The following is a 13,634-nucleotide window of genomic DNA, read 5'->3' as shown; positions in this document are numbered from 1 at the left end:
CTATTCTTTGGGAAAGAATGCACTTTATGATATGGATTGGCAGCTATTAAAATTAGAATTAGGCTAAAGTACAATTAGAAAAAAAACGCACTGTTGAGTCGATTCCGACTCATAGTGACCTTATAGGACAGAGTGGAACTACCCCATAGGGTTTCCAAGGCCCTTAATCTTTATAAAAGTAGGCTGCTACATCTTTCGCAGGTGAAGCAACTGATGGGTTTGAACCACCAAAGAACAATTACAGCATATTAAATTATTTGATGGACTTTTATGTTGCTCTTTTGAGCTAGTCTGCTTATTTACTAAAGCAAGTTTTTTAGGAGAAGTAAATCATGTACACAAGATCTATGAAACAATAATTAGTATATGTTTCTGGAGTGATGGAGGAAAGCTGATTCTGAAATATTGTGTGATATGAATAGCAACTTTTAAACAGGTCCTTAAATAGGTCCTTTGAAAGAAAAAGTACTAGAAAATACTTGAAACTTTGCCTAAGAAAAAGGAAAAAAGAAAGAAGATAGATAGTAGAACTCGTCTGTGACAAAAGGATGGACAAAGGCCCTAGTGAGAGAATATTACAAACCCAAAAAAGAAGAAAATATTTGTGTTCAAAGAGTATGGTTTTGATCCGAGAAATGAGGTTGCTATTATACACCATGTTGTTTTTGTTGTTAAGTGCTGTCAAGTGGCTTCCAACTCATAGAGACCCTATGCACAACAGAACAAAACACTACCTGATCCTGTGCAGTCTTCATGATCGTTGTTATGCTTGAGCCCATGGTTGCAGCCACTGTGTCAATCCATCTTGTTGAGGGGATTCCTATTTTTTGTTGACCCTCTAATTTACAGAACATGAGGTTTTTTTCCAGGACTGATCCCTCCAGATAACATGTCAAAAGTATATGAGATGAAGTTTTGTCACCCTTTCTTCTAAGCAGCATTCTGTCTGTACTTCTTCCAAGATGGATTTGTTCATTCCTTTGACAGTCCATGGTATAGTCAATATTCTTTGCCAATAGCATAATTCAAAGGCATCAATTTTTCCTTTTTTTTTTTTTTTTTTTTGTCTTCTTTATGCCTTGCCCAACTTTCACATGCATGTGAGGTGATTGAAAATATCATGGCTTGGGTTAGGCACACCTCTAGTCCTTAAAGTGACATCTTTGCTTTTTAACACTTTAAAGAGATCTTTTGCTGCAGGTTTGCCTATTGAAATGTCTCATTGGATTTCTCGACTGCTACTTCCATGGGCGTTGATTGTGGATCCAAGTAATATGAAATCACTGAAGTTGTCAAGGTATACACTATGGCCAGTGTGAAAGAAAAGTTGTTGTTAGATGCCCTTGAGTCATTTTTGACTCATAGCGACCCCATATGACAGAGTAGAACTTCCTTTACCATAGGGTTTTCTAGATTATAATCTTTACAGAAGCAGATCTCCATATCTTTCTCCCACCGAGTCACTGGGTGGGTTCCAACCACCAAGCTTTCAGTTAACAGCCAAACACTGAACTGAATGAGCTACCAGAAGAGTAGAGCAAGAATTTTCCAACATCCTTAAATTGATATTTTCTTTTCCCAACCCAACCCAGCGCCCTCGTAACTTGAAATGTATGTGTGTTGTGTTTGCCTGTCCAGCATCCTCTCCAAATTCATTGCATAAGAGAAGCCATTTTGAGGAGCCATACCTCATCATATTTAGTCCTCTGAATCCAGGATATTGGTGAAACAATTGATTAAAGCCTAAGTAGTTTGTGTACAAAGTCTCCTCAGCCACAGTAACTGGCTTGAGGATAAAGGTGTTACTCTCATTGATCCATTCACAGGGAATCTCTGTATTTAGAGGGGAGTTGCAAATATGGGAAGCTCCTTATCTTTTGTTGGGTTGAAACTTATTAGGATATAAACCTGGTCAACAATCCCAAAGGCTGGCTCTATTTCAATTTGAAATCAATTTAAAGGAAAGCAGAGCCAAAAGACAGAGGCATGGTTCTGACATCATGCCACATCTAGGAGCCAGTCAGATGGTTTTTCTTTTGGTCACACAAGATAATAAGTTCATTTTTATTTTTGCATAAGTTAGGTTTTCTATCACTTTTAAAAGAAAAAAATGTATATTGATGTTATTTAATATTTATTGTTATTGAGTTATGTAATATGTGAGAAACTGACTTTAGCAACTGTAAGGAATTTCATTTCCTCCTCCACTTTTCAGGCATTCTATGTCACTGCTTAGGAGTCCCTGGGAGGTGCAAATGGTTAAATGCTCGGCTACTTACTGAAAGGTAGACTGTTTGAATTCATCCAGGGGCACCTTGGAAGAAAGGCCTGTCAATCAGCTATTGTAAGGTCACAGCCCTATAAACCGTATGGCACATAGTCTTACTCTGCGTGCATAGGGTCACCATGAGTCAAAATTAACTTGATGGCAACTAGAAAAAAAAATTCCACTGCTTATGATAGATGCATCCAGTGTCATCATATTGACCCTGGCTTTAAGAAGTCAATTCTATTTTCCACAGCCCACATGTGAGGTTGCCATGCTGTCCTCTTGCATTTCATACACCAAGACTAAAATATTTGGATTTATTTATGAAAATCATAACATTTTTTCCTGAAATCTAGTTTGTGTCAATGAGCTGTCTAGAGTTATGTAATATATACTATTTTTTAGCATGCCTGTTTGTAGTTCAAGAGGAAAAAAAATAGTTAAGTGTGTAAATTTTTTTTAAAGTGAAGCGGCCTTGGTTGGTTTATGGAGTTAATCATTTATTCATTTACTATAAGAGCGATACAAAGGTGAGGCAAGGATGTATAGTTCTAATAAAAGACCTTTGTATTAATAGCAAAGGTTAAGAAGAAACTGAAGACAGGAACAATATAATTTGCCCACAAATTTAATCTCCATGCGTCACACATCTGTCAATATCCTAAAGGAGTTAGTTTTTTGTACTGCATTGGCTTGCCTGTTGCTGTGTTGCTGGAAGATATACTACTGGTATTTTAAACATCAGCAGGTTGAATTGGTGTATGTTTTGCTGTGTATATCCTCAACAACAAAAGCAAAAAAAAAAAAGTCCACCAAGAGGTCCACATGGTGAAGAACTGAAGCCTCCAGTCTACAGCCCTGTGAATAAGTCTTATTATAAGCACATTCGCCAGCCCAAGTCAAGCTTACAGATGTCTGCAGCCCTAAAGAACACCTTTTGATTAATGCAGTTTTTAAAATATATTTATATTTTATCTCCCCTACTGGATTTAGTTATATCATTTTAATAATGTAACTTCTTAGAGGGAGAAGTATTTTAATTTGTCGCAAGCTTATTATCGATTGAAGATTTTCCTTTCAATCATCATGGCAATTCCTAATGCCTGGCCCTCTAGCCTAATTCATTTGAAGGTAAGGAGTTCTGAAATCATCAATGCAAGCTCACTTATGAAGTGTTTTCCTAAATTTAACTTTCATGGTTTTAAGTATTTTTGAGGATTATTTTAATTCCTTGAGATGTAGTCATTAGTAGTTTTGATGAGGCAAGAATTCATGCCATTTATTTATTTTTTTAAGGCTGGTGTGCAAGAGCAAGTCCATCTGAAGTCCATTTCTGAGTAGTGAACCCAGTTGACCACCCAGTGTTTGAATCTCATGGAGCACCGATTGTTTGTATCACAGTGGAATTTGTTCTCTACCCAACCTAACAAATGCAGTAACTGAGATGTGAAAATTGTTTCTTTGTGTAAAGCCTCAGTTTGAAAGCTAGTGATGGGACTAAAGAGGCTAAAAACACTGTTCATTCACGAAGATTATCATATATTAGTGTTCAGTGAATGAGGGACTCAAAGAATTTTTGGACATACCCAGTGTAAATGCAAGATTCTGCAGAATGCTGTTGTATTAGCAAAACAAGAAGAAATGAAAAAGAAGTGAATAACTGAAGACAGGATCTTTCTTATACGAAAGACATATGAAAAGTAACTATCAAATGGTTCCCTAACAGGAATTTCTTCTCCATATGCAAAAGAGAAAATAAGGTATATTCATTTACCAACCACAGATATCATCCTCTGGAGATATTAACATCTCTGGCAGATGTTGTTTTCTTCTTTACCACATGGCTATTTCCTCTAATATCTTACTTTTCTTAACAGTTTTGAAAAACTTACAGCAATATCACAGATAACAGTGAAAGACTGAATGCTTTCCCTCATAATATCAGAGAAAGAAAGTATGTTCTCTCTCACTACTCTTGAACATTGAACTGGAGTTTCTAGCCAATGCAGTAAGTGACAATGAATGAATGAATGAATGAATAAATAAAGGACATCCAGACTGGAAAGATCTATGTAATCTACAGAGAAGCTACTGGAACCAACAAGCAAGTTTTAAAAGGATCAATACACAAAAATCAGTGGCATTTCTAGTATCAGTCAGAAATTGAAATGAAAATAATGCCATTTACAATAGCATTAAAATATAAAATACTATGGATATATATGGAAAAATTATGCTTCAGACCTGAACACTAAAATACTTGCTGAGAGTAACTAAAAAAACTAAAAGAGACTTAATATTATTAAATTGCCAGTTATTTCTCAAATTAATCTATAGATATCATTTCTCCACAAATTTATCTACAGATACAATGCAATTCCAATCTAATTCTTGCAGGCCTTTTTTGAAAATGACAAGTGGATTCTAAAATTCACATGAAAATGTGAAAGACCTAGAATAGCCCAAACAGCTTTGAAAAAGCCAAAGTTGGAGGACTAACACTACTAACACTAATGATTTCAAGATTAAAATAAAGCTACAGTGTGGTATAAGTATAAAGGTAGATAAATAGATGTATGAAACAGAACAAAAAGTAAAGAAATGCAACTTATTTTCCAAAAATGTGCAAAGCCATTTCAGTGTAAAACGGATCATTTTCTCAAAAAATTGTGCCATAATGAGTGGACATCCAAATACAAACCAACAAAAAAAATGTGGATCAAGATTTCACATCAAAAGAAAATTAACTCAAAATGGATCGAAGACCTAATTGTAAAAAATAAAACTGCAATTTAGAGACCATCTCAAGAATATATTTGATGCATTGAGCACTAATGATCAAAGACCAGATGAGTTGTGGAATGACATCAAGGACATCATACATGAAGAAAGCAAGAGGTCATTGAAAAGACGGGCAAAAAAGAAAAGATTGATGTCAAAGGAGACTCTGAAACTTGCTCTTGAGCGTCGAGCACCTGAAGCAAAAGGAAGAAATGATGAAGTAAAAGAACTAAACAGAGGATTTCAAAGGGCGGCTCAAGAAGACAAAGTATTATGATGACATGTGCAAAGAGCTGGAGATAGAAAACCAAAAGAGAGGAACATGTTCGGCATTTGTCATGCTGAAAGAACTGAAAAAAATTCAAGCCTCGAGTTGCAATAGTGAAGGATTCTACTGGGAAAATATTAGAAGACGGAGGAAGCACCAAAAGATGGAAGGAGTGCACAGAGTCATTATACCAAAAAGAATAAGTCAGTGTTCAACCATTTCAAGAGGAAGCATATGAGGAGGAATTGATGGTGCTGAGGGAGGATGTCCAAACTGCACTAAAGGCTTTGACAAAAAACAAGGCTCCAGGAATTGACAGAATATCAATTGAGATGTTTCCACAAACAGATACAGCACTGGAAGTGCTCAACAGCCTATGCCAAGAAATTTGGAAGAGAGCTACCTGGCCAACTGACTGGAAGAGATCCATATTTATACTGATTCCCAAGAAAGGTGATCCAACGAAATGCAGAAATTATCAAACAATATCGTTAATATCACTTGCAAGCAAAATTTTGCTGAAGACCTTTCAAAAGTGGCTGTAGCAGTATATCGACAGGGAACTTCCAGAAATTCAGGCCGGATTCAGAAGAGGATGAGGAACCATTCTCTATGCAAAGGCATTTGACTGTGAGGATCATAACAAATTATGGATAACATTGTGAAGAATGGGAATTCCAGAACACTTAATTGTGCTCATGAGGAACCTGTACATAGATCAAGAAGCAGTCGTTTGGAGAGAAAAAGGGAATACTGCGTGGTTTAAAGCCAGGAAGGGTGTGCATCAGCGTTGTATCCTTTCACCATACCCATTCAATCTGTATGCTGAGCAAATTATCTGAGAAGCTGAACTATATGAAGAAGAACGGGACATCAGGGTTAGAAGAAGACTCATTAGCAGCCTGTGTTATACAGATGACACAACCTTCCTTGCTGAAAGTGAAGAGGACTTGAAGCACTTACTAATGAAGATCAAAGACCACAGCCTTCAGTATGGATTACACCTCAGCATAAAGAAAATAAAAATCCTCACAACTGGACCAATAAGCAACATCATGATAAACGGAGAAAAGATTGACATTGTCAAGGATTTCATTTTACTTGGATCCACAATCAACACACATGGGAGCAGCAGTCAAGAAATTAAAAGATGCATTGCATTGGGTAAATCTGCTGCAAAGGACCTGTTCAAAGTGTTGAAGAGCAAAGATGTCACCTTGAAGACTAAGGTGTCCCTGACCCAACCCATGGTATTTTCAATCTCATCATGTGAATGTGAAAGCTGGACAACGAATAAGGAAGACACCTTTGATTTGTGGCGGTAGCGAAGAAGATTGAAAATACCATGGACTGCCAAAAGAACGAACAAATCTGTCTTGGAAGAAGTACAACCAGGATGCTCCTTAGAAGCAAGCATGGCGAGGCCGCATCTTACACACTTTGGATATGTTGTCAGGAGGGATCAGTCCCTGGAAAAGGACATCATGCTTGGTAAAGTACAGTGTCAGCAGAAGGGAGGAAGACCCTCAAGGAGATGGATTGACACAGTGGCTGCAACAATGGATTCAAGCGTAACAAGGATTGTGAGCATGGCACAGAAGTGGGCAGCGTTTAGGTCTGTGGTACATAGGGTCGCTATGAATCAGAACCGACTTGACAGCACCTAACAACAACAACATCAACGATGTAAATTAGCAAGTGAACAGAAAATTTTTCCCTCTTGCAGCACCAGCCAGTCTCACTGGGGTTGATTTACATGAAGAAAAAAAATAATAATAAAAGACAAAAATCACGCCTGCCGTTTATCAATTGACATTTGTATCTATATATGATTATTTGTATGCATACTCAAGTGAGCATATGAACACCTGAAATTAAAATATTGCTTTATGATCCTACGAGGACCAGAGTCCAGAGTCTCCTTCCCTCCTCCTGGACTAATTCCCGGCAAACAAGAATCCTGGTTTATGTGACTGAAAACTTCTCTCTGTCCCAGGAAGTTTGCTCCTGGAAAGCTTCCCTCCCTCTGTGCTTATACAAGGAACACAAAGATATTCAGTCTCCTGACAAAGCAGATCAGAACACAGCTGAGGCTTTCCTATGGATTAGGAAAGTACTGACTCCTTCTTGAGCTGGTGACTTGGCCAATAGATTTTCGTAGAAGACAATCTAAGAGAAAGAAAGGTGAGTTCCATTTTTGTGAGTGCTATTATAGCTTGCGTTTGTATGTATGTATGTGTATGAGACTCTAATTCCAGTACTTCAAAGAAAAGTATTTGAGACAAAAAGACAAAGAAGTCCCCAAGCATAAGGTCTTAGAGTTGCATCAGTTAGTATGAGGCCAGGTTAACCTGTTTTCTCATTTCTCTCCTTCCCTCATCGGCTGCCCCTAACAGGTTCTCAGCTCACTAACCTCTCTCCCACTCTAAATTGTTTTCTCTTCCATCTTATCCTCCTGCCTCTCTTCTTCCAGTACACTATAATTTTTGGATACTATTTCTCTCTCTATATTTTTCCTTTTCCTATCTGTTATGCTCCTAGGTAATATGCTTCTTGCCAAGTGAGGACAATCTGAATCTTATTCTCTCTACTTCACCATCAAAATTCAAACTTCTAGAGGGATTTCACTTTAATTCAACTTTTTTTCTGTTTTGTCATTAAAAAGGCATTGATTTAAAAAATATAACCTGAAATTGGCACTAAAGAAAGGTGATATTCACCCTTACCATTTAATCCCATATATAAATAGTTAAAAATTATCTTGTAGAACTGAAAACCAACACTCATTCTGGCCACTCTGTGTAATAATGAAATAAAAGTTTCTTTTAATGGACACATTGTTATGGAATTCTGAAAGACTATTAATATTCATGGTTACTAGGTTTCAATGTGCACTTTTTGAAGTTCTAGGAGTAGAGATCCAATCTATAGTGACTGTAGTTCTTATGCACAGTAAGTACGTAAAAAAATTTGATGTATAAAGAGACTTTGAACACGTGATTAACCTTTTTCTATTTTGAGGAAAAAAAAAAAATTGACCAAGTTGATGGGTCATCGATGCCTACCGTGGATACTTAGAGACTGAGGAAAAGTTTGCCCAAATAAGGGAAATTATTTCTGGCCATCAGTGAAGTAGCATTCAGTTCCCTCACTTAAGATGTATACACTTTTGCCCTCATAGAGATAGGATTCCGATCTGGACCACACGTGTTCCCACAGCTTCTCTTAGACGCAACACCTCTCTCTACTCACTGTGATCAAGTGGAATGATACAAGTCAGTGGTCATTTTTTACCCACAAACCAAGACTTTTTCTGACCCCACTACATCATAAATTAATTTAATTGTATGCAGAGTTACCTCAGCATCCCCTCCCTGAAGCCCTTGTGAGGGATGGTAGTCCTCTGCTCTCAGGAGAAGACCTGAGCCTGGCCAAGTGTCTAGTGTGCCTTTGAAAGGAAAGAACAAAGAGTCAGCACTGAGTTTGGTCTGTAAGTCAACCATAAACATGTCTGCGATGTATTGCTTGCTGATAGCCATGTTTGAATGAAGAAGCTATTTTAAACGAGTCTGGCCACATGTATTGCAATTGTGATAACGACTATTTGCTATCATTTTACTTCTAATGAACCACATGAAAATGATAAGGTAATACAAGGTCAAAGTCATCTATTTGATCTGAAGGGAATTTTACCCCACCTTGAACCTTTTTGAAATTGGTTTGAGAATAATGATAAGCATATACAGAGCTTCTCAATGCAGAAGTAGTTTCCAGGAAGCGATGTCACTGTACTTTCCTCTGGATCTGGAGTTCTTTGCTAAATGCTGGGGAACTCAGTTCAAAAGAAACTTAGATAAGAGGGAACATGTCAGGTGTAGACTATACAGAATTGTGAAGGGTCTGAACACTTGGAATAGGATGAAAATGTAAAGGATCTAATAACATTTAACTTTTAAAGAAGAAAACTTTGGAGAAGGTAAATAACAGCTTTTTCAGATATTAGAAGTAGTTCATACTCAGTAAGCAGAATAAGTATTAAAATATTAAAATGGCAGTATTAGATCAAATGGTGAATACATTTTTAATTTTTACCACTGTCTGGAAATGAAGTACTTTTATAGTACAGCATAAATTTGCCTGACCCTGAAGTGCTCAATCAGGAAACTAAATAACTACTAATTAGACACCATAAAGAAATCTGTAATCTAACAGAAGTTTAGATAATAGCATAAAAAGTCTCTTGCTAGTATGAAATGACTGATATGATTGGTAGATAAGACTGACTGATACCTCAGATGAGTCAGAGTTAATCCTGATATGAAGGCCTATCCTCAATACAGAGTTCACTCAGTTTGGATGCCAGTTAATGTTGTCATGTGAGTGGGACAGATATGCAGCACTCAGTTTACATCTCAAGATTTGATAGGTACTTTCCATTTCCCTTTCAGCTGTGGCCTGTTGGATCATCATGGTCTGATTTGACCTTGGATTGATATACAGAACATTTTTTCCAGGCTAAACTTACAATGAAGAAACAAGAAATAATCAAAAGACCTTTCTTGATCAGATTATAAAATAAATTCTCCAAATTTTATAAGTATCTTATAATTTTGAGGATTTCTATTTTATCAATTATTTATAGATTGCACATTTGCAATCATATCTAAGAAATCTTTGCCTAACCTAAGGTTATGAAGATTTTATCCTACTTTTCTTCTGTAAGTTTTTAGTTTTAGGTTTTATATTTAGGTGTATGACTTATTTGTAGTTAATTCTTCTTTGTGATACATGGGATGTATCAAACTAATTTTCTTTTGCATGTGGATATCAAATTTTACAGCAAAATCTGGCTAAAAAACTACCTGTTCTCTATTATTTTTTGTATCTGCTCTTGTCTTTAATGTTTCTTTCATCCTGATTATTCTGGGCTTAATTTGTTCTTCTTTTTCTATTTTCTTAAGCTAGGACATGAGTTCATTGTTTGAGTCCTTTGCAAATCTTTCCCTTCAAATGCACTTTTGGTAAAATAATTCTCTATTTTTTTTTTTTTAACGTATTGGCATTTACACCTAGTACATTTTTTCATTGCAAGAAGAGTTAAGATTCAAGATCAAATAAGTTCTTTTTTCTCTTCACTGGCTTTTCTAAGGCTCTGTATCACCAAAATTTGGCAGCAGAAAATCTATGCCAAGGGATTCTTGTAAGGCATCTGCCTGTAAGGTAGTCATTAACATGTCGGTATGAGTGAGGCACGATCCTCTGAACACAACCTCAAATATATCATGTTTTCTATTTTTTTAAATGCAGTATATATAACAAAGCACTTGCCATTTCAACCTTCTTTATAAGCACAATTCAGTGACATTTTTCACACTTATACTGTGCAACCATCACCACTATCTGGTTCCAAATATTTCCATCATCCTTAACAGAAATTTGGTGCCACTTAATTAATAACTTCCCCCTCCAAAACTCCTCTCATCCCCAGGAACCATTAATATACTTTGGTCTCTATGCACTGGCTTATTCTAAATATTCCATATAAATGAGATCATACAGTACTTTGTCCTTTTGTTACTTGCTTATTTCACTCAGCATAATGTTTTCTAAGTTTACCCAAGAGGTAGCATGTATCAGAATTTCATTTCTCTTTATTGCTGAGTAAGATTCCATTATATGCATACAAAACACTTTTTGCATCTATTCATCTGTCAAGGGACATTAAGGTTGATTCCACCTTTTGGTTATTGTGAACAACGCTGCAATAAACATTGGTATACAAGTATCTCTTTTAATTCCCTGCTTTCAATTCTTTTCAGTATATAGTCAGGAGCAGAATTGTTGGATTGTAAGATAATTCTATGTTTAACTTTCTGAGGAACTGCCAAACTATTTTCCACAGCAACTACACCAGCTTAGAATCCTATCAGCAATAGATAAGGATTTCATTTTTTTTTTTTTTATTGAACTTTAGATGAAGGTTTATAGAACAAACTAGTTTCTTAGCAGTCAGTACACACATTGGTGTACGACATTGGTTAACAACCCCACAACACGTCAACACTCCCCTTTCTCAACCCTGGGTTCCCTATTACCAGGTTTCCTGTTCCCTCCTGCCCTCCAGTCCCCATCCCAGGGCTGGCGTGCCCCTCCAGTCTTGCTTTGTTCAATGGGCCTGTTCAACCTTTGGCTGATGGGCATCTCCTTGTCCAATGGGCAGGGCCAGTCATTCAGCTATGGTGCAGCAGGGCAGGTCCAGCTGAAGGGGAGGGGCTGGGATGGGTTGTTTGTGGCACATACTAGGGCTGAGAGGGCGGGCCACTAATCAGTGCTGGGCAGGTTCCAGTAGGCTGTGCCTGTGCTGCTCGGAGGTTTGATGTTCAGTGCATGGTGCAGGTAGGCAGGAAAGAGGTTGGATGTTGTGATGTGTGGAGCTAATAGGGGTGTGGGAAAGAGGAGAGAAAAACAGGAGCCAAAAACAAACAGGTAAACAAAGAAAGAGAAAAAAAAAGTGCTAAGGGAGCTTGCGTTGGAGTGGAAAGATGAGAAACGGAGAAAAGCAAAAAGGAAAAAAAAAGGGGGGGGAGAAAAAAAATAACTAGACAAAAATTTGGAAAAGAAAAGGTCCCAGGATTTCCAGAGTCAGACCAGTGGCACTGCCAAGACCAGGGAAGTGGCTCCCAGGCTGCCCAGTATAGCCTGGCTAGAAGGGGTATAGATGTCACACAGCACCAGGTATTCAGGAGACTGGAAAAGAAGATAAGTGTAGAAAGATAAGAACTGAGAAATGCAGACAGACAGGGAAAAAGAGAGAGAAAAGAAAAAGAGAAATTCCCCCCAGGGATCCCACCTATGCGGCTGTGCAGATTGGGGGAGTGGCTCCTAAGCCGGGCAGTACAGCTGGCTAGAAGGGGCTCTCAAACTGCAAAAAGGAAAATAAGACAAACAGAACAAGCGGAAAAAAAAAAAAACCAGGGATCCCACCAGAGTGGTGTTGCAGGCCAGGGGAGTGGTTCCACAGTCCAGAGTGGCTTCACAGCCTTTCAAGAAGAAACAAAGATGGCATATAGAGCCAGGAGTGCCAGAGAAAGGAGGGGTAGGTGGTAGGAGGCACAGAAGAAACCGAAAGAGACGGAATGAAGCAATACCAGCTCAGCGGCCGGCCTGAGTAGGCAGGGCAAATCTAAGCAGCCTGAGGCCAAAGCAGTTGCCTCCCAGACAAGAGACTGTGACTGATGGGAAGCAGAGGAGGCTGAAGCGGGTGGGAAAAGGGGGAACTAATAAAGAGTATATCGCTCATTACCGAGTGGACTGTCTCCTACTGGAAACTTCATGAAGCTGATTTCCCCTTACTCCCTGTCCATCGATCTCCAGTGTGCGTGGGGTGAATCCAAGTGGCATCGACGCTGCATTTCCTGGCCCATCAAGCCAGCACAGTATAAGTGGCATCCAACATTTATTATTTTGTGTTTTTTGGATTAATGCCAGCCTTGTTGGTGTGAGATGGAATCTCAGCATAGTTTTAATTTGCATTTCTCTAATGGCTAATGATCGAGAGCATTTTCTCATGTATCTGTTGGCTGCCTGAATATCTTCTTTAGTGAAGTGCGTGTTCATATCCTTTGCCCACTTCTTGATTGGGTTGTTTGTCTTTTTGTGGTTGAGTTTTGACAGAATCATGTAGATTTTAGAGATCAGGCGCTGGTCGGAGATGTCATAGCTGAAAATTCTTTCCCAGTCTGTAGGTGGTCTTTTTACTCTTTTGGTGAAGTCTTTAGATGCTGTTAGTTTTTTTGATGTCAAATTTTAAGAGTTATTTATATATTCTGGATATTAAGCCCTTATTCAATATATAGTTTCTGAATATTTTCTCCCATTCTGTAAGTTGTCACAAGGATCTCTGGTGGCACAGTGGTTAAACACTCAGGTGTTAACCGAAAGGTCAGTATTTCAAACCCACCAGCTGCTCCACAGGAGACAGATGTGGCAATCTGCTTCCATAAAGAATGTTGTTGTTTTTAAGTGCCTTGAGTTGCTTTGACTCACAGCAACCCAATGTAGAACAGAAAGAAACATTGCCCTGTTCTGTGCCACCCTCACAATAGTTGCTATGCTTGAGTCCATTTTTGCAGCCAGGGTCTTCCTCTTTTTTGCTGACCCTCTACTTTCCCAGCATGATGTCCTTCTCAAAGGACTCGTCCCTCCTAATAATACGTCCTAAGTGTGTGAGATGAAATCTTGCCATTCTTGTTTCTAATAAGCATTCTGGCTGTACTTCTTCCAAGACAAATTTGTTTATTCTCCTGGTAGTCACTG

This window comes from Elephas maximus, chromosome 1, assembly GCF_024166365.1.
Source record: "Elephas maximus indicus isolate mEleMax1 chromosome 1, mEleMax1 primary haplotype, whole genome shotgun sequence".
Classification (NCBI taxonomy): domain Eukaryota; kingdom Metazoa; phylum Chordata; class Mammalia; order Proboscidea; family Elephantidae; genus Elephas; species Elephas maximus.
Note: the sequence above shows the minus strand (reverse complement) of the source record.